General features: G+C 40.7%; 1 protein-coding gene across 1 annotated transcript in view; it reads left to right on the forward strand.

Annotated features, from left to right (window-relative positions):
• Nucleotides 1–12,553: 12,553 nt before the first annotated feature.
• Nucleotides 12,554–22,016, forward strand: part of LOC150040884 (putative PWWP domain-containing DNA repair factor 4) — a 35,834-nt gene continuing 26,371 nt past the window's right edge. The window contains exon 1 of the mRNA XM_090326633.1: nt 12,554–12,643. The gene's annotated coding sequence lies outside the window, so the exon portion shown is untranslated. The remainder of the gene's footprint in view (nt 12,644–22,016) is intronic.

Raw genomic sequence — 22,016 nt, forward strand, 5'->3', positions numbered from 1 at the left:
TAGTGCTGCGGTCACTAAGCAGTTACTTGATCAAGGCCTCCTCCCCTTTAGGGGACTAGGCCGAGCAGCACAGGGGTAGCTAGAGCCACTCCAACCCCAGTCTCACCCTACGAGACAAGGATTAGGGTATTCTTTAACGGGGGCTGTAGTTTGTCCTGCCCCTCATGCTGATCCCATAAATTGGCTCTCTGAAGAGCCGGTATGGGTCGAACAGTGGCCTCTCTCTCTAGAATAGATCATTGCAGTACAGCAGCTGGTACAGGAACAGCTGGACTTGGGACATGTGGCCCCTTCTAACTCTCCATGGAATTCTCCAATTTTTGTTATAAAGAAAAAGTCAGGTAGATGGAGGCTGTTACAGGATTTGAGAAAAGTGAACGCCACCATGGAACTGATGGGGGCCCTACAGCCTGGCTTGCCTTCACCCATGGCAATCCCAAAGGATACTTATAAGATTATTATAGATTTGAAGGATTGTTTCTATACTATACCCCTGGCGCCTCAAGACTGTAAGCACTTTGCCTTCAGCGTCCCCTCTGTTAATTTTAAAGAACCCATGAAGCGATATCACTGGCTTGTGCTTCCACAGGGCATGGCAAATAGCCCAACTTTATGTCAAAGTTTTGTAGCTAGAGCCATTTCTTCCACTCGTGAAAAATTTTCTTCTGTTTATATTGTTCATTATATGGATGACATCTTGTTGGCTTGTTCTGACCCTATCGTCGTACGACAAGCCTTTGGACAACTAAAGCAAGATCTGAGCCTCTTTGGCCTTAAAATAGCAGCTGAAAAGATCCAGGAACACCCCCCTTTTACATATCTAGGCCATATATTAGGCCCACACTATTTTACAAGCCAAAAAATACAATTAAAAACTTTACACTTAAGAACTCTTCATGATTTTCAGCAATTCTTAGGAGATATAAATTGGCTTCGGCCTTATCTAAAGCTCTCCACAGGAGAGTTAAAACCCCTCATTGGTTTATAGGCACCCAGAGTATCATGAGGGAATACTTCTCAAACCTTTACGCCAACAAATTTGAGAATCTAGAAGAAATGGATGAATTCCTAGCCAATGTTAACATACCCACACTGAACCAAGAAGAACTAACCCAACTCAACAGGCCTATTTCAAGCTCTGAAATAGAAATGGCAATTAGAGAACTTCCACCTAAGAAAAGCCCAGGGCCAGATGGATTGACAGCTGACTTCTATAAGGTCTTCAAGGCAGAGCTCACACCAATACTCCTCAAGCTCTTCAACGAAATTGAAAATGAAGGTTCTTTACCAAACTCATTCTATGAAGCCAGTATAACCCTCATCCCCAAACCAGAGAGAGATTCATCAAAGAAAGAGATCTATAGTTCTCTTTCTTTGATGAACATCAATGCAAAACTTCTCAACAAAATACTGGCCAACCGTCTACAACAACTCATCAAAAAAATTATACACTATGATCAAACTGGATTCATCACAGGGAGGCAAAGCTCGTTCAACATACACAAATCAATTAATATAATTCAACACATCCACAGGAGCAAGGACAAAAATCACATGATTGTCTCATTGGATGCGGAAAAGGCATTTGACAAGATCCAACACCCCTTTATGTTAAAAGCTCTGGAGAAACTAGGAATCCATGGACCATTCCTCAATGTAATAAAGGCTGTGTATGAGAAACCCACTGCTAGTATTACACTTAATGGTGAAAATCTAAAGCCTTTCCCTGTAAAATCAGGAATGAGACAGGGATGCCCACTCTCTCCACTACTCTTTAACATAGTACTAGAATTCCTAGCCAGTGCAATAAGGCAAGAAGCAAGCATAAAGGGGATCCAAGTAGGGAAAGAGGAAGTAAAACTATGCCTCTTTGCAGATGACATGATTCTGTATTTAAAGAATCCTATAGACTCTACTCCCAAGCTCCTTGAGCTGATTCAAAACTTTGGAAGAGTAGCAGGCTATAAAAGTAACCCTCAAAAATCAACTGCCTTGCTTTACGTCAACAGTGAGAGGAACGAGGCAATAATCAGGAAAGCAACTCCTTTTGCAATGGCCTCAAAGAAAATAAAGTACCTAGGAATTAGCTTAACTAAGAATGTAAAGGACCTTTTTGATGAAAACTTTAAAACCCTAAAAAAGGAAATTAAAGCAGAACTAAGGAAATGGAAAAACCTCCCGACCCGCGGGTTCAGCTATTCATGCGGCTCGAAGAGGCACCTCCTAAAAGAAGAAAACCAATGGGGGAAAGAGAGGAAGGAGACCAGGCGCATAAAGAAAGACAGAGACAATCTGAGTCGCGTCAAGGTCTCATTTATTAAAAGTAAAGCAGGGTTTATATACCCTGAGTGTAAGGAAGGGAGTATAGAGGGAGGGGGAGGATGGAGAGTTTTTGTGATAACAAGAAGGAGAAGTCTCAAGGTTAGGGGTGGGTCAGGCTGTTCTTTTGGCCGTTGTGCTAACCCAAGCAACCACCTGCGGTTATTCCGAGAAGTATTTTGTGCAGATGACTCAACCAGATGCAATTTGCTCAAGGCTAGAGGGTCTTTGCTTCGTTCCGTTTAACTCCTTGGTCTCTGACAATTCCCCCTTTCCTTTAAAGAACAAGGTCTTTATAGGTGGAGAGAACACCCTGTCTTAGGCTATATGGAGGGACCCTTACTCCTGGCAACATGCCTTGTTGAGCCGGCCTCGACGGCCTCTGTATGTTGTGCCACCCAGGGTAAGCTCCATAATAATCCCGTCATTGGATGCTCTCTAGCCGCTTGGGGTTTATCAGCCAAGAAGTGTATGAAACTGGAGCCCTCTTTCGGGAGTGCTTGTTTCGGACCCTACAGGGTCATCCTGAGCCTCTAAGCGATGATAATGCACCGAGATTGAGTTTTTGGAAAAGGCAGAATCAATTTGATTTTTTATAAATCGCGTAAGGCGCTGAAAAGCCCAAGGGCCAAAAGAAATTAGGAGGAGAAGTCCCACAAGGGGGCCCAAGAGGGAGGGTAAAAGAGTTGATAGCCAGGGAGATGTGGAGAACCAATTTTGATACCAAGATTCTTGTTTTTCCCTTTCTCTTTTTCGCTTTTCTAGGCTAGCTGTAATTTTTTCTAAGCTATCCTTAACAAGTCCTGTTCTATCTACATATACGCAGCATTTTTCCTTTAAAGCCGCGCATAAGCCTCCTTGCTGTAGAAAAAGTAAGTCTAATCCTCGTCGATTTTGGAGGACAACTTCTGCCAGAGAGCTCAAAGATTCTGTTAAATGCTCCATTCCTGTTTTCAAATCTTCCAAATCCTGACTTATGGCTGCATTTAGGGCATGAAGCTGTTGGGTATTTTCTTTAGAAACAACTATAGAGGCTATCCCTGTGCCTGTACCAACAGCTCCGAGCCCCAATAGCACAGACAAGGTAAGGGCAGTAATAGGTTCTCTTTTACTTCTGAGATGAGGGGCTGATCTTTCTTCCCAAAAATTTAAAAGCTCGTTGGGTGAATGGATGGAGAAATTTGGGAGTAACTGTACTATTACACAGTAATCTCTATTCTTTCTAAAATCTTCTATAGCTATAAGACGAGTAAGTCCTTCAGAGCAGGCAAAATACGTATCGTTAGGGGCTAACAAATATCCTGTTGTAGAGGAGTTTGTAATAAAGGTATCATTACAAATATATATAAGCTCAGCTGGAGGAATCATATGTGGACCCAATATGCAGGATCCAATACCAACAACCTCCGTGAGGGTCAGCTGTAAGCCTTGGATTAGTTCCTGGGGTGGCTGTGCAAGAATTATAGGATTGCCAAAAAGAGCTCTTCCTTCGTAAAAAGGAGGACTAGCAGAAAAACACAGTCAACATTCCAAGTCATTGGTGTCATTATTTTTCTTTTTAGCTGTTAAAAGAGTGGAGGCAGATGCATTAAGAATGCCCCACAGTAATTCAGCTGAAGACTTAGGACCAGGGGGTATGGTAGGCTGAAAAATTGTGCTAAAATCTATAGAAGGCGTAGGGGTATTTAAGGCACTGTTTTTAGATGGTAAGGGGTTCAATGGGCTTGATGAGCGATGAAGCTGAGTGTTGGGACCTATAGATGCCTTATATTGAGTGGGGATTTCTTTAAGTAATTTGATTTTAAAGGTGAGTCCAGGGTCCTGGCATCCCCAAGTCATGCCATCGCAGGTCCTCAGTCTCATTCCCCATTCTGGTGCTTTTTCCCATGAGGTGAACCTTTTTCCTGAATCTGTAAATCTGATAAGAAGTGGGATGCACCACTCACTGGCACAGCGTGCCTTTTCTGGGGTTTGTGTAGTAATTTGCAATATTTTCTGTAAATATTGTGGGAGATATAGTCTCCGTACTGTTATGAGGTCCCAGGACGAGGTTGGCTTCCAATAGGCATCCCCAGTGGTTTCACATTTCCAATTATAACAAAAATAAGAATCTCGAAAACCACATTGGTATTGTAGGGATCTATCCCTATGAACATCTCCTGGGCAAACATATAATCCAGTGGAATCTTCTGCCAAAGCCGTACGAAGATAATATGAATTACATGCGGCTGTTCGCCCTTTATAATCTGGATTAGGTCCATCTACAGGTCCCTTTTGGGGCATAAATTTATCAGGTGTTCCCCAGGAGGGATCAGCGCCTAAGGCTAGGGCGCATAAATCAACAAATAAATCAGGCCAAGGGATGGTGGCGCTTAGGGAAGAGGTAGCATTGGCTATATCCCCTGCTTGATTAATAATAACCCATGTATAGTTATATATTTGATAGGGAGCTTTTTGTTTTGTAGTTTCGACGTCTTCGATTACCAGGATCAGCATCACCGTCAATAGCATCATGCCGAGTGATGACGGGGAAGGCCTCATCATCATGGTTGTTGACCTGTAAAAGAAAAATATTTTTGTTCTCAGGCGCCACCCTGGAATTAATTATATGGCTTTATTTTTTACTATATGGCTTTATTAATCTTTCAGGCAACCATCTAGCTCCCCCTTCTTTAGAATTATAAATGCAAGCTGATCCTTTTCCCCAGATAATGACTGGGTCAGGGCCATTCCATATTCCCGTCAGTGGGTCTTTCCATAGGGCCTGGGCATAGTCTGTTTGTGTGGTGGGATGCCAAAGGCGCTCTGCAGCAGATTTGCCATTAGCGTCAAGGGTTAAAAAGTTTAAAACAAAGAGAGCATGTAATAGCAAAGTCTTGTAGTTTCCTTTAAGGGAATATAATGTTTCTTGTGAGGCAAGTTTAATGAGGGTGTTTTTTAAAGTCTGATGAGCCCTTTCCACTATTCCTTGTCCTTGGGGGTTGTAGGGGATTCCAGTAATATGTTTTATGCTCATTTGGGAGCAAAATTGTTTGAACTTTTGACTGGTATATCCGGGCCCATTGTCCGTCTTTATAGTTTGGGGTTGTCCCATGACAGAAAAAACATATAGGAGATGGTTTATAACATTTTTTGTGGCCTCCCCTAAATGAGCAGAGGCACAAATAAATAAAGCAATAACTATTTTTTGAGTCACTTGATGTGCCTCCAGTTCTAGTTTGGCAGCAATTAATAGGTCATCCATATAATGTATAATATATATATGAGGGTATTGAACACGAATTGGGTCTATGGATTGAGCCACAAATTTTTGACAAAGAGTGGGAGAATTAGCCATACCCTGTGGCAACACTCGCCATTGAAAGCAGGGATTAGGGCCTTTATGGTTTATCATGGGTATGGAAAAGGCAAATCTTTTACAATCTCCAGGATTGAGGGGAATGGAGAAAAAACAGTCTTTTATATCTATTACAATTTTAAAAAATCCTTTAGGGATAGCTGTGGGAGAGCCAGGATGTTAGAAACCAGACGATGAACATGTCCCTAGATCAACCTGTAAGGCCTGGAAGGACTGGACTGAATCATGGTTAGCACTGTCAGCTAGTTTAGCTTTCCCAAGTTTTCCTTTAAATGACTCCTGGGGCTGCCTCTGATACCAGAGATAACATATGGCCTGGTGGTGGTGGGGGGCTAACAATTGCTATCAGACCTGGGCAGAATGCTGGGCAGACAGCATTCTTTGGTTTGGAGGGGCATACAGCATTCCCTCCCAGTTCTGCACCCAAGAAAACCCACACAATTAGAAAATATACATCCAAGTATAGCAACCCCTCACATCAGTGTATCAATTCTGACTCTATTTACATTACTGCAGTTTAACTGCATACCAACTTTACTCAAGATATACTCATACCATTGGCGACATACTCAAACCTTTTACGACTTACATGAACATTCCATGATTATTTTCCCTTTTGAGCAAACATTTAAGAGAATTCCTTTCAGATCCTTTTTTTATTCAGATAAACCATTTTAAAGGAGAGTCCTTGCAGTGAGCTTGAAGCTCGGCCTATAATAAGAAAAAACATTCCTGGCGGGGGAGGCCCGAACCTTCCAGAGTTTATAACAACTGTTCCTTCCTCTGGAGTTATAATCTTGGTGGTGGAGGAACAGAGGTCCAGTCCTGCGCTGCCTGCAGTGGCTCGGAACAAGTCTGAGTCAGCGATGTTTGCATCAGAGGCAGATTTTGGGCGGGAGGGGTCATTGGTTGTCGTGGTGGGTAGGTAGGGCCCCCTACTGGGGCCCATAGCCCGTTTCCCGAGACCACAGATAAAGGCTGGCCATTTATATCGGTTTTGGACCGGCACTCTCTAGCCCAGTGACAGCCTCTTCTGCATTTAGGACAAAGGCCAGGGGGAAGGGGGAGGGGAATCGTCCCAGGAACGTTGGGTTGTTTAATAGTTCCAGGGCATTCTCTAGCAAAATGTCCAATTTGTCCACATTTAAAACAGTTTTTAGGGCTAGATATTCGTCCTAGTTTTCCTGAAGGTGGAGTCTGGTTTTGGAGTATGGCTCCAATGGCCAAATTAATAGATTTAGACATTTTATGTTCAAAGGAATCCACATCATTGCAAATTTTAATCATACCATTTAAATCTAGGGTCTTTGTTTTGCCTCTTAAAGCAGCTTTACAGGCTGCATTAGTATTTTCTATGGCCAACTGTCTAACTATAATATCATCTGTGTCTACCTCACCTAATATTCTTTCGGCTGCTTCTAACAGTCTGGCAACAAATTGAGAATATGGTTCATTATTGCCTTGTACTACCCTGGAAAGAGAGGTAGTAACCGCTCCTGCAGCAGGCACGGCTCTCCAGGCGGCCAGGGCAGCCTGAGCAGTCTGGGTTAATATTCCTGCAGGGAGTTTTTGTTGTTTTTCCTCTGAGGCAAATTTGCCCCTCCCTGAAATTTTATCAGAAGACCATGAAGCCATTTGTGTATGTTTTTTATTGGTAATAGCTTGATTTTCTGCCTTATCTATAAATTCAGCTTTCCAGGTTAGATACTGACTCCTGGTTAAAACAGACTGTACAATCTTGTGCCACTCAAGAGGCAATAAATGTCCCTCACCCCCGAGGCCCTCCAGTACTGTTAAAGTAAAAGGGGCGTTAATTCCATAATTCTTAACAGCCGAATGTAGTTCTTTAATTTGTTTAAACGTCAGTCTCCTATATGTAATTTGAGAATCTCTCCTTGCCTCCTCCTGATCACCCCCTTCCTCCTCGGAGGCAGAGGAATCTAGGTTTTGCCCCTCCTCCTGCCTTCTGGTGGTGTCCGCCTCCTCCTTTCCTGCTTCTCCTTCCTCCCCCTCTTGTTCCCGAGGTTGAGTGTTAGAGCGAGTAATTACGGGGAAGGAGAAGGAAACAGTTTGCGCCCCGGATCTGAGTCTACTATTGCGGCTCTTTGAGGCCGAGGGTGTTTTAGCGGGCTTGTTACCCGAGGCATGGGGGGTAGTCAAGGCTTCCCCAATAAGATCCATTTGTAAATCATGAATTTGCAAAGTGAGGTCCCTTAACTCTCTTTTTAAATGAAGCACGTTTTTTAATTCTGTCACTTGTTTCAAGAGAGAGTCTTTGGATTTAAGGAGACCTTGCACCTCCGGAGGAACAGAAAATGATCTCACCATTTCTGTGGTGGGGCTGACGGGAGAGAGGTGTCTGGATAGGGGGGAGGGGTGGGCCAGTGAAGGGCCCTTATCTCTGGAGTCTGTGTAGCTGCAGAAACTTGGGGAAGAGGAAAAGGGCCATATCTTTCTTCCTCATAATGCGCTGCCTCCTCCTCTAGCTCCACCTCAGAGGGGGGGTTGAGCCTGCCATTATCAGGAGAAGTCTTAGGAATAATAGGGTAAATATTTTTATAAGGTTTTAGTGACATATTTTTCTTTCAACAAAACAAAAGAATTTTACCAAATCTTTCTTTTTAACTCTTATTCCTCTCTCCCTAAGTGATCCTTTCATTTCTTTTATAAATAAAACCTCTTTTGATAATGCTTTGCCCATGGTTGATGGGACGGCAGAACTTACCTCAAGACTCTCCCACGGTGCACGAGCGATGCGGTGTGGGCGTCTCTACCTTAATATAATCGGGGTCCCCTGTTCTCCACGCCGTCCGGTAGGTCACCGTGCTTCGAGCCCCACGTTGGGCGCCACTTCTCCCGACCCGCGGGTTCAGCTATTCATGCGGCTCGAAGAGGCACCTCCTAAAAGAAGAAAACCAATGGGGGAAAGAGAGGAAGGAGACCAGGCGCATAAAGAAAGACAGAGACAATCTGAGTCGCGTCAAGGTCTCATTTATTAAAAGTAAAGCAGGGTTTATATACCCTGAGTGTAAGGAAGGGAGTATAGAGGGAGGGGGAGGATGGAGAGTTTTTGTGATAACAAGAAGGAGAAGTCTCAAGGTTAGGGGTGGGTCAGGCTGTTCTTTTGGCCGTTGTGCTAACCAAAGCAACCACCTGCGGTTATTCCGAGAAGTATTTTGTGCAGATGACTCAACCAGATGCGATTTGCTCAAGGCTAGAGGGTCTTTGCTTCGTTCCGTTTAACTCCTTGGTCTCTGACACTTTTTGATGAAAACTTTAAAACCCTAAAAAAGGAAATTAAAGCAGAACTAAGGAAATGGAAAAACCTCCCATGCTCCTGGATTGGAAGAATCAACATTGTGAAAATGACAATCTTGCCAAGGGCTATCTAAAAATTCAATGCAATACCCATCAATCTCCCAAAGGCATTCTTCGAAGAAATAGAAGAGGCAATTCAAAATTTCATATGGAATGATAAAAGACCCCGTATAGCAAAAACACTTCTTAGCAGAAAGAACAGCACAGGAGGAATTTCAATACCAAACTTTAGACTCTATTACATGGCTATAATTCTCAAAACAGCTTGGTACTGGCACAAGAACAGGCCTGAAGACCAATGGAATAGAACTGAGGACCCAGATGTTAAACCACAGACCTATGGCCACCTAATCTTTGACAAGGGAGCCAAAAAAATAGAATGGAAGAAAGACAGCCTCTTCAACAAGTTGTGCTGGCAGAACTGGCTAAGCACTTGCAGAAAACTAAAGTAGGATCCTTCTTTGTCACCCTGCACTAGAATTAACTCCAAATGGATGAAAGACCTGGAGGTAAAAGCTGACACACTGAAAACTTTACAAGAAGGAATAGGAGATACACTAGGCCTCCTTGCCACAGGTCGAAACTTCCTTAATAAGGACCAAGAATCACAACAAATCAGAGAAAGGCTGGATAAGTGGGACTGCATTAAACTGCGGAGCTTTTGTATGGCAAAGGACATAGCTAGTAAATTAATTAGGAAGCTACAGAGTGGGAGAAGATCTTCACCAACCAAACAACAGACAAAGGCCTCATGTCTAAAATATATCAACAACTCAAAAAATTGAATCACTCCAAAGTAATCTCTAAAGTAACAACCATCCCATTAAAAAATGGGCCAAAGACTTAAAGAGAGTCTTCTCTGAAGAAGAAATAAAAATGGCCTATAGACACATGAAGAAATGCTCCACATCTCTGGTCATAAAAGAAATACAAATCAAAACAACTCTTAAGATTCCACCTCACTCCAGTTAGAATGGCCAGGATCAGGAAAACGAATAATAACAGATGCTGGAGGGGATGTGGCCAGGAGGGATTACTACTACACTGTTGGTGGGAGTGCAAACTTGTTCAACCACTATGGAAAGCAGTATGGCAGTGCCCCAGAAGGCTAAACATAGAACTCCCCTATTACCCAGCAATTCCACTACTTGGCATTTACCCAACCATCCAAAATCTAGGGCATACTAAATCCACTAGTACAACAATGTTCATTGCAGCATTATTCACCATAGCAAAGATATGGAACCAATCTAGATGTCCCTTAGTTGATGAGTGGATCAACAAGTTGTGGTATTTGTACACAATGGAATTCTATGCTGCTGTCAGAAAGAATGACATCGCCCCATTTGTTAGGAAATGGAAAGACTTAGAAAAAGTCATATTAAGTGAAGTTAGCCAGACTCAAAGGAACTTAGGCTCAATGGTTTCCCTCATTTGTCATAATCAGTAGAAACCTTGGGCTCTACTAGCAGGGATCTGCAATAGAGCAAAACCTTGATACATAAGGCCATATAGTATGAAGCTAATTGAAAGGACCTCCAGGATATTGAAACAAAAGCCATATAACGAATGATTGCTGCCCTTAATGTACTATGTTATCCCTCATCTCCTTTGCTGTCCCTTGGGTATCTCATATTGTTACAGTATCTCACTTTGTTATCTGATATATTGAATTTATTTGTATTTGGTTATCTGAAACTTGATAGGGAAGGGGGAAAAACCAATACAGGGAGTGGGTGGTGGGTGGGGGGAGGGTAATGTGTACCAAGACATGTGAAAGGGTATCAATGTATGTGAATTAATGCACCTTCTATCTGGCAAATATCATGTAACCTTTTTATTAATTACAATAAAATATATTAAAAAATAAAAAAAGATAATATTAAACTACCATGGAATAATAATCCAATCAATAAGTTGGCAGAGGTACTGATAAGACAAATCTCTTAAAAGAAGTACAAATGGACAATAAATATATGTAGGAACAATATTAGTAGCTACAAATAAAAAGCATATCAAAAGGATATGGTGATTGCATCTCCTTCCAATCAGAATGTGCTGCATCAAAATATAAACAAACATAGCTCTTATACTTGTTAAACTAGCTTTCCTTCTATGTGCTGAAACAAAATCAGATGGTCACTGGGCTATCATAAAAATAGAAGCATTCTGAACTATTACATCTGAAACAGAAATCTGTACAAAGATTATATACATGTAAAAATAGTATTTCCATACAATGAAGAAATAATGGACACTCATCCCAGGGAATATAATCAGTTATTACAGAAGCATTTTCAATCTTTATCTTTTTCAACCTATTCACAATAGCCAACCTTACTTTATATCCATTTCAACTAATTCCTCCATTATTTGAACTTTGCTAATATAAAATATACAGTGTTACCAAACATCTCACGTTAAGATATCTTAAAATATTAAAAAAATTTATATTGGATGAAGGTAAGTAATTTACAGTAAACACACACACACACACACACAGGTATTTTTTTCTTTTGCTGCCAGTCCTAGGGTGTCAACTCATGGTCTAAGTGCTGTAACTGAGGTTTTGTGCTCAAGATTAGCACTGTACAGTTGAACAACAGTTCCTCTTCCAGCTTTTTGGTGGTTAACTGGAGATAGGAATGTCATGGACTTTCCTTCCTAGGCTGGCTTTGAACCATAATTTTCAGATCTCAGCATCCTGAGTACCTAGAATTAGCATTATAACCCATGGTGCCAGTTCACAGAGCAGTTTTAATGATATATTAGAAAGTTTATTTAGATATATTATTGAGGTATATTCATCCACTATATGGCAATTACTTTAGTTTGTAATGAATAGTATTTTAGAATTAAATTATGAACGAAAGCACAGTATTTGAAAGTGATATATATATATATATTGCTTAGACAAACACTTGCCTTTTTTGCAAAACATGTTAAAACTGGAAAAGTGTAATTTTTCTATTTCATAAAGAGATTTGTCAATGAATATATTAATTCTATGTGTCAAGTTAAAGACAACGTGCCAGATTCCTATTTGCCTAGAATTTTAACACTAGTTCTTGGAGACATAGCTTAGTAGTAGAGTAATTGCTTAGCATGAAGAATTTTTTGATTGCCAGCACACTACATTAAGTACAACTCGGATTCCTTCTGGGCTTGGACACTGTTCCTAAGTTTTTTATTTAATTGTAATTAATAAAAGGGTTACATGATATTTGCCAGATAGAAGGTGCATTAATTCACATATGTTGATACCCTTTCACATGTCTTGGTCCCCATTACCCTCCCCTCCACCCCCTCCTGTTCCTAAGTTTTTAGGCTAAAGTCATATCTTCACTTCCAGATTTCTTGCTAGTTAATTTGAAATGAGTCTGATGGTGGCTGGCTTCCAACAGTTATCATCAGATCTCAGCCTCCTGAGTAGCTAGGATTCCAGGCATGAGACACCAGCGCTCAGCAGGAAGTACATTTCTTGCTGTCAATCGTCTTTCCCTGAGGGGGAGGGGAAGGGGGTGGGACTTTCCCTAACGGTCACTTGTTCGCCTTTGAGTGAACTCTCAGCATCAGAACCCTTGGGAGGCACAGCCATAAAGTCTGAGGCAGAGATTTTGGAACAAATTCTTCTGCTTGTTTTCAAAGGTGAGCTGGGAAGGCTGCAGCTGGGGGAAAGGGCTTGGCTTGAAAGGCACAGAGGTTGGAGTGAGTCTCAGAGCGGTATCCAGGGATGATTCCGGAACTCGATTCCTGTCGTCACCATTTATCTCTCCCTTTGTAGTCGGACTCCATCGCTCTCTTAACTCAGACTGTGCCGAATCTTCTCTGGTGAACCTTGCTTTTGGTGTTTTGCTATGTATCTAAAATCCGTTTATTCGTGTGGAATGTATTGTTTCTAGTTCTTGGGCTGTCCTGAGCCTCAGTTCCTTTTTTTCTTTTCTTTTTTTTTTGCTAGTCCTGGGGACTGAACTCAGGGCCTGAGCACTGTCCTTGGGCAGTGGCCTACCACTTGAGCCATAGCACCAGTTCCGGCTTTTCTATGTATGTCGTACCGAGGAATTGAAACTGGGTCTTCGTGCATGCTAGGCAAGCACCCTACCACTAGGCCAAACTCCCGGCCCCGAGCCTCGGTTTCTTAATGAGCGTTGATGGCAGGTTCTGCAGGCTTCCAAAGGTTTTTAGTTTGCTACTATCAACAGTGTGTTTTGTTTTCCGGGGCGGGGAGGGGGGGCTAAGTGGCACCTTGAGGAGCTTCAAGTTCTGCCAGGTAAGATGATCTCTAGGATAGTTCTTGTGCAACTGGGTCCTTCTTTTACCCTTTGCTCTAGAAGTCATTAACATGGTAATGGATGGCGGCAAATCTTGCATCCTCCACATCAGCTCAGGTAAATTGATATTCACATGATGTCACTGGCCCACACTGGAAAAGAGATTCCCTCCTTTTATGAGCTGTGCCAAGTGAGCAAGAGCTCCAAGAGACTCCAAACTGCCTCCATGGCCACTAGATAGGACACAAATGCCTATTTTCTTCCGTAGGAGTACTTTTTCCCCAGAATTTGAAATGGAAGTTATTTCTGAAGAAAATAATGATATATGTATAGAACTAGGATTGGAACATTTCTGTGCAGCTTTCAGTACTGTTCAGAATGGCAAAGGCATGACAATGATACTGAATAACCTCCACCCTGGGCACCTCACAGTCTGTATAGACAAGGTGAATAAAAGGAAGAAGGATTTCTGAAGTTTCCTAGAATGGTCTTGCCCAGTAAGCCTGGGCTTCATCAAAATCTTTTGGAAAGATCATCAGTTTTCTTTCAGATTAAGCATCTGGTGCATGACTATTTTCTCCATTAGAGGTTGTATGTTATGCTTGTTCTTTTTAAAATTATTTTTAATTTTTTTTCTTTTGTAGGTTGTGGGGCTTGAACACTGGGCCTGGGCATTGTTCCTAAGTACTTTAAATCAAGGCTACCACCCTACCACTTGAGTTATAGTACCACTTCCAGTTTTCTGGTGGTTAATTGGAGATGAGTCTCATGGGTTCTTTAGTGCTTGGGCTGGCTTTGAACCATGATCATCAGGTCTCAGCCTCCTAAGTAGCTAGGATTACAGGCGTAAGCCATCAGTGTCCAGCTTAACTGTATTTTGTTTTGTTTTTTCTTTTTTGATGTAACCCAGGATGTTGCACTTGCTAGGCAAGCACTTTGTCACTGAGCTACAGCCCAACCCTAAAATTATTTTGTTTTTATTAAGTAGTTGTACACAGGTCCAATTCCAGAACTCAGATGATCAGTATAATGTATCCTAATCAATGTTACCCTTTCCTGCATTATTTTCCATCTTTCCCCATTACATCCCTACCCTCAAGGTACATAGTTCAAATTTTACATAATATGCATTAAACACAATAAATATCTGTATTCACCCACTTTATCTCCCTCCATTCCTGTTCCTCCCTGCCACTACTCCCCACCCTGTAGAATATGTTTCAGCTTCCTGGTATTCATTTTGTTCAAAAGTTCATTGCTCTTTTTTTTGCCAGTCCTGGGTTTGAGCTCAGGGCCTGAGCAGTGTCTTTGGACTTTCTTTCTTTTTTTCATATATTTTTTATTGCAATGAATAGAAGGGTTACATGATACTTGCCAGATAGATGGTGCATTAATTCCCATACATTGATACCCTTTCACATGTCTTGGTCCCCATATCCCTCCCCTCCACCCCACCCCTCATCTTGTTTTTCCCCGTTCCCTATCCAATTTCAAATAACCAAATACAAATACATCCAATATATCAGGTAACAAAGTGAGATACTGTAACAATATGACATAACCAAGGGATAGCAAAAGAGATGAGAGATAACACAGTACCTTAAGAACAACAATCATTCATTATATGGCTTATGTTTCTATATGCTAGAGATCCTTTCATTTAGCGTCCTACTATATGGCCTATTGTATCAAGGTTTTGCTCTATTGCAAATCTCTGCTAAGAGAGCCCAAGGTTTCTACTGATTATGACAAGTGAGGGAAACCATTGAGCCTAAGTTCCTTTGAGTCTGGCTTACTTCACTTACTTCTTTTCTAAGTCTTTCCATTTCCTAACAAATGGGGCAATGTCATTCTTTCTGACAGCAGCATAGAATTCCATTGTATACAAATACCACATCTTGTTGATCCACTCATCAACTGAGGGACATCTAGGTTGGTTCCATATCTTTGCTATGGTAAATAGTGCTGCAACGAACATTGTTGTGCTGGTGGATTTAGTATGTCTTTGTTTCTGGATGATTGGGTAAATGCCAAGTAGTGGAATTGCTGGGTCATAGGGGAGCTCTATGTTTAGTCTTTTGAGGAACTGCCATACTGCTTTCCATAGTGGTTGAACGAGTTTGCACTCCCACCAACAGTGTAGTAGTGATTCCTCCTGGCCACATCCCCTCCAGCGTCTGTAGTTATTCGTTTTCCTGATCCTGGCAAACATCATGTAACCCTTTTACTAATTACAATAAAAAATATATAAAAAAAGAAAGTTTCGACCTGTGCCAAGGAGCTCTGGTGTATCTCCTATTCCTTCTTGTATAGTCTTCAGAGTGTCGGCTTTTACCTCCAGGTCCTTGATTGATTTGGAGTTAATTCTAGTACAGGGTGACAAAGAAGGATCCAACTTTAGTTTTCTGCAGGTGCTTAACCAGTTCTGCCAGAACAATTGTTGAAGAGGCTATCTTTCTTCTATTCTATTTTTTTGGCTCCCTTGTCAAAGATTAGGTGGCCATAGGTCTGTGGTTTAATATCTGAGTCTTCAGTTCTACTCCATTGGTCTTCAGTCCTGTTCTTGTGCCCGTACCAAGCTGTTTTGAGAATTATAGCTCTGTAATAGAGTCTAAAGTTTGGTATTGAAATTCCTCCTGTGCTGTTCTTTCTGCTAAGAAGTGTTTTTGCTATACGGGGTCTTTTATCATTCCATATGAAATTTTGGATTGCCTCTTCAATTTCTTTAAAGAATACCTTTGGGAGATTGATGGGTATTGCGTTGAATTTGTAGATAGCCCTTGGCAAGATTGTCGTTTTCACGATGTTGATTCTTTCAATCCAGGAGCATGGGAGGTTTTTCCATTTCCTCAGTTCTGCTTTAATTTCCCTTTTTAGGGTTTTAAAGCTTTCATCAAAAAGGTCCTTTACATTCTTAGTTCAGCTAATTCCTAGGTACTTTATTTTCTTTGAGGCTATTGCGAAAGGAGTTTCGTTCCTGATTGTTGCCTCATTCCTCTCACTGTTGGCTTAGAGGAAGGCAGTTGATTTTTGAGGGTTAATTTTATAGCCTGCTACTCTTCCAAAGTTTTGAATCAGCTCAAGGAGCTTGGGAGTAGTGTCTATAGGATTATTTAAATACAGGATCATGTCATCTGCAAAGAGGGAAAGTTTTACTTCCTCTTTCCCTATTTGGATCCCCTTTATGCTTGCTTCTTGCCTTATTGCACTGGCTGGGAATTCTAATACTATGGTAAAGAGGAGTGGAGAGAGTGGGCATCCTTGTCTCGTTCCTGATTTTAGAGGGAATGGCTTTAGGTTTTCGCCACTAAATATAATTCTAACTGTGGGTTTGTCATACACAGCCATTATTACATTGAGGAATGTTCCATGGATTCCTAGTTTCTCCAGAGCTTTTAACATAAAGGGGTGTTGGATCTTGTCAAATGCCTTTTCTGCTTCTATTGAGACAATCATGTGATTTTTGTCCGTGCTCCTGTTGATGTGTTGAATTATATTAATTGATTTGCGTATGTTGAACCAGCTTTGCCTCCCTGTGCTGAATCCTGTTTGATCATAGTGTATAATTTTTTTGATGAGTTGTTGTAGACGGTTGGCCAGTATTTTGTTGAGAAGTTTTACATCAATGTTCATCAAGGAAAAAGGTCTGTAGTTCTCTTTCTTTGATGAATCTGTCTGGTTTGGGGGGGGGGAGGGTTATACTGGCTTTATAGAATGAGTTTGGTAAAGAACCTTCATTTTCAATTTCGTTGAAGAGCTTGAGGAGTATTGTTGTGTGCTCTGCTTTGAAGACTTTATAGAATTCAGCTGTGAATCCATCTGGCCCTGGGCTTTTCTTAGGTGGAAGTTCTCTTATTGCCATTTCTATTTCAGAGCTTGAAATAGGCCTGTTTAGTTGGGTTAGTTCTTCTTGGTTCATTGTGGGTATGTTAGTATTGGCTAGGAATTTGTCCATTTCTTCTAGATTCTCAAATTTGTTGGCGTAAAGGTTTGAGAAGTATTCCCTCATAATACTCTGGATCTTGGTAATTTCTGTCATGATATTACCATTTTCGTCTGTGATTTTGTTTATTTCGGTAGCTCTCTGTTTTTTTTGGTAAGGTTTGCGAAGGGTTTGTCAATTTTGTTAATTCTTTCAAAGAACCTACTCCTTGTTTTGTTGATTCTTTCTAAATTTTTTTTGAACTCCAATTCATTTAATTCTGCTTTGATTTTAATAATTTGCTTCCTTCTAGTGGGGTCAGGGTTGGTTTGTTGCTCTTTTTCCAGGAGCCTAAGGTGACACATTAAATTGTTGGTTTGCGATTTTTCCAATTTGTTATTGTAGGCACACAGAACTATACATTTTCCTCTGAGTACTTCCTTTGCTGTGTCCCAAAGTAGCTGGTATTTTATGTGCTCCTTTTTGTTAAATTTCATAAACTGTTGGATTTCTGTTCTGATCTCTTCGATGACCCATTCGCGATTCAACAATGTGTTGTTCAATCTCCATGAGTTACACGGTTTTCGTTAGTAGAGATGGTTGTTCAGTTCTACTTTGATGCCCTTGTAGTCTGAGAGAGTGCAGGGAATAATTTCAATGTTTCTGAATCTGCCCATGTTTGTTTTATGCCCTATGTCTTTGGAGTTTCTGAAGGCTAGAGCTCTACCACTTGAGCCTCAGCACCACTTTCGTGTTTTTTTTCTATATATGTCGTAGTGAGGAATCAAAAGCAGGTCTTCGTGCATGCTAGGCAAGCACTCTACCACTAGGCCAAACTTCAGGCCTAAAAGTTCATTGTTTTTATAGTTATACCATTGGACTTCTTCCCTAAGTATACCATTCTGTAGTCCATCAGTTGGTGTGTATATTATGATTATTCTTTTAAACACTGTGATCACACAATATTGACGCAAGAGTTTGCCTTTTCAAATGCTAAATCTTCAGCATCTCTGTTTCTTTTAGTGCTGTTGCTACCCAGAAATCATACTCTATTTCACATAGCATGATTCTAACCTTTGATACTCTGATTCTACATTCCTTAGCTGACATACTTTAAATTATCCAATTAGCTTATATGCTGCTGCCGGATGTGATTAGTGTGCAGTTCTCCTCAGAAGCAGACAGACAGACAGGCAGGCAGACAGACAGACAGACAGACAGACACACACACACACACACACACACACACACACACACTCATATGGGACACGTTTTGTATTTCCTTCTCATTTAGGGCATAGTTAAACAACAGAACAGTATAACTAACACTTTTTTTATTGTAATTAGTAAAAGGGTTACATGATATTTGCCAGATAGAAGGTGCATTAATTCACATACATTGATACCCTTTCACATGTCTTGATACCCATTTCCCTCCTCCCCACACCCCCCACCCGTCTTGGTTTCCCCCCTTCCCTATCAAATTTCAAATATCCAAATACAAATAAATTCAATATATCAGATAACAAAGTGAGATACTATACCAATATGAGATAACCAAGGGACAGCAAAGGAGATGAGAGACAACATAGCACATTAAGGACATCAATCATTCATTATATGGCTTTTGTTTCAGTATCCTGGAGGTCCTTTCAATTAGCTTCACATTATATGGCCTTATGTATCAAGATTTTGCTCTATTGCAGATCTGTGCTAGTAGAGCCCAAGGTTTCTACTGATTATGACAAATGAGGGAAACCAATGAGCCTAAGTTCCCTTGAGTCTGGCTTACTTCACTTAATATGATTTTTTCTAAGTCTTTCCATTTCCTAACAAATGGGGCGATGTCATTCTTTCTGACAGCAGCATAGAATTCCATTGTGTACAAATACCACAACTTGTTGATCCACTCATCAACTGAGGGACATCTAGGTTGGTTCCATATCTTTGCTATGGTGAATAGTGCTGCAATGAACATTGTTGTGCTAGTGGATTTCGTATGTCCTTGTTTCTGGATGGTTGAATAAATGCCAAGTAGTGGAATTGCTGGGTCATAGGGGAGTTCTATGTTTAGCCTTTTGAAGCACTGCCACACTGCTTTCCATAGTGGTTGAATGAGTTTGCACTCCCACCAACAGTGTAGTTAACTAACACTTTTAAAAACAACATTATCAGTTCATTTTTTTTCTGCGAGTCCTTGGTCTTGAACCCAGGACTAGGGCACTGTTTCTAAACTGCATTTTTGAAGGCCTATTGTACTGCCATTTGAACCACAGTGCCTCTTCTGGCTTTTTCTGTTTCTGTGGTACTGAGGAATTGAACCCAGGGCTTCATGCATACTTGGCAAGCACTGTAACACTAATCCACATTCTCAGCCCCTATCAGTTCATTCTTAAAGAAAATGTGTCTCAAGTTTCACAAGCTCATACCTTAGTGACCAAAATTTAGATGAAATTTAAATACCAAGGAATGTTTCCCAAATTTGGGAACAGTAGTGGTACTCTACCTTCCAGGCATTTATTTGCAAATCTAACTCCTTCCTTCAGGTAATATGAAGAAATTTGTCAGTTAAAAGTTTAAAAAATCCTTTATTGCTAATTGTAAAGGTGATGTACAAAGCAGTTACAGTTCCATAAATTGGATAAAGAGGACATTTCTTGGTGCTGGGACTTTGGCCTAATGGTAGAATGCTTGCCTAGCATGCACGAAGACATGTAAAGTGGTAGAACTTTAGCCTTTAGAAAACCCAAGGACAGTGCTCAGGCTCTGAGCTCAAGCCCAGGACTGGCAAAAAAAGAGTACATTTCTTTTTATTTATCTGAGTACATTTCTGTTTTTAACAATGCCACCTTTCCCCCTCTCATCCCCACTCACAATTTGTAGAGTTCGTTTTCCACATAGTATCTAGTATCACTGCTGCATTTGTTCACCCTTTGTCCTATCATTTCTGTGACCCCCTTACCCTCCCAAAGATGATGAATGAACAACAAAAAAAGGAAAACATCAACAAATTAAACAAGACCCTCTTGTTTCCATTTCCCGAAGCTCATTTTGCTAAGTATTTTATATGATCAGATGCACATAGCTATTGCACCTTTGTGATCCTCTCCTAAGAATATTCTCCCTTGGTGTCATTCTGTATGAATGCCTAGACACCTGTAAATTTTTTCATGTCCCAGTGTACTTTTTTCTTTTAACATCCAGTGTGTTTACTTGTAAATTTATAGGCACATTCTAATTACCACAAATGTGGCAAACCATGTACCCTATGTCTTTTTGGGTCTAGCTTAGTTCACTTAATATAATTTTTTTCCAAGTCTGTCTAGTTCCTTACAAATGATACAATACTTTTCTGATGAAAGAATAGAATTACATTGTGTATATATAATATAGATAGATAGATATAGATAGATATCACATTTTCTTGATGCATTCATCCACTGAGGAGCATCTGGATTAATTCCATATCTTGGCTATGGTAAACAATACTGCAGTGATCGTGGCTGTACTGCTAGCTGTATTGTAGACTTGTTTGGAACATGAGTGGAATTTCTGAGTGATAGGGGAGTTTCATGTTCGATCTTTTGAGGAACCTCCATGGGTTGAGCAAGTAGTAGTAGAACAGTGTAGTACAGTTTCTTTTTGACCACATCCCACTAGCATTTGTTATGGTTAGTTTTCTTGATAATGATCATTCTAACTAGGGTGCGGTGGAATCCAATGTTGTTTTGATTTGCATTTCTTTTATGTGAGGCTGATATTTTCAACCTAGTTTCCCTGTTTCATTTCAAGGGTGAGCTAAAAAGGCTCCTAGGAGGGAGGAAGGACCTGAAGGAGACTGAAATTGGAAGGAGCCTGAGAGCAGTACTTTTTGACGGTATATCTAAACAACAGAACGTGATGAAATCTTTTTTTTTCTAGCAATATTACCAGTTCTTTTTTTAAAAAGATTTTTATTGTAATTAATAGAAGGGTTACATTATATTCACCAGATAGAAAGGTGCATTACTTCACAAACATTGGTACCCTTTCTCATGACATGGTCCCCATTTCCCTCCCCCTCCCCCTGCTCATCTTGATTCCCCCCTTCCATATCCAATTTCAAATAACCAATTAAGCACATATAAAATATATCAGATAACAAAGTGAAGTATTGTAACAATATGAAATAACCAAGAGATAGCAAAAGAGATGAGAGATAACAGTACATTAAGGAGAACAATCACTCTTTATATGGCTTTTGTTTCCTTATCCTGGAGGTCCTTACATTTAGTGTCATATTATTTGGTCTTATATCTCTAGATTTTGTCTTATTGTAAATCTCTGCTAGGAGAGCCCAAGGTTTCTAATGATTTTGACAAATGAAGGAGACTCTTGGGCCTATGTTCCTTTGAGTCTGGCTTACTTCACTTAATATAATATTTTCAAAGTCTTTCCATTGCATTACAAATGGGGCCTTGTCATTCTTTCTGACAGCAGCATAAAATTCCATTGTGTATAAATACCACATCTTTTTGATCAACTCATCAACTGAGGGACATCTGGGTTGGTTCCATATCTTTGCTATGGTAAATAATGCTGCAATGAATATCGTTGTGGTAGTGGCTTTAGTCTGTCCTTGTTTCTGGACGATTGGGTAAATGCCAAGTAGTGGAATTGCTTGGTCATAGGGGAGTTCTATGTTTAGTCTTTTGAGGAACTGCCATACTGCTTTCCATAGTGGTTGAATGAGTTTGCATTCCCACCAACAGTGTAGTAGTGATCCCTCTTGGCCACATCCCCTCCAGCATCTGTTGTTATTAGTTTTCTTGATCCTGGCCATTCTAAC

Source organism: Megascapheus bottae, chromosome X (assembly GCF_031878675.1).
Source record: "Megascapheus bottae isolate mThoBot1 chromosome X, mThoBot2.hap1, whole genome shotgun sequence".
Classification (NCBI taxonomy): Eukaryota; Metazoa; Chordata; class Mammalia; order Rodentia; family Geomyidae; genus Megascapheus; species Megascapheus bottae.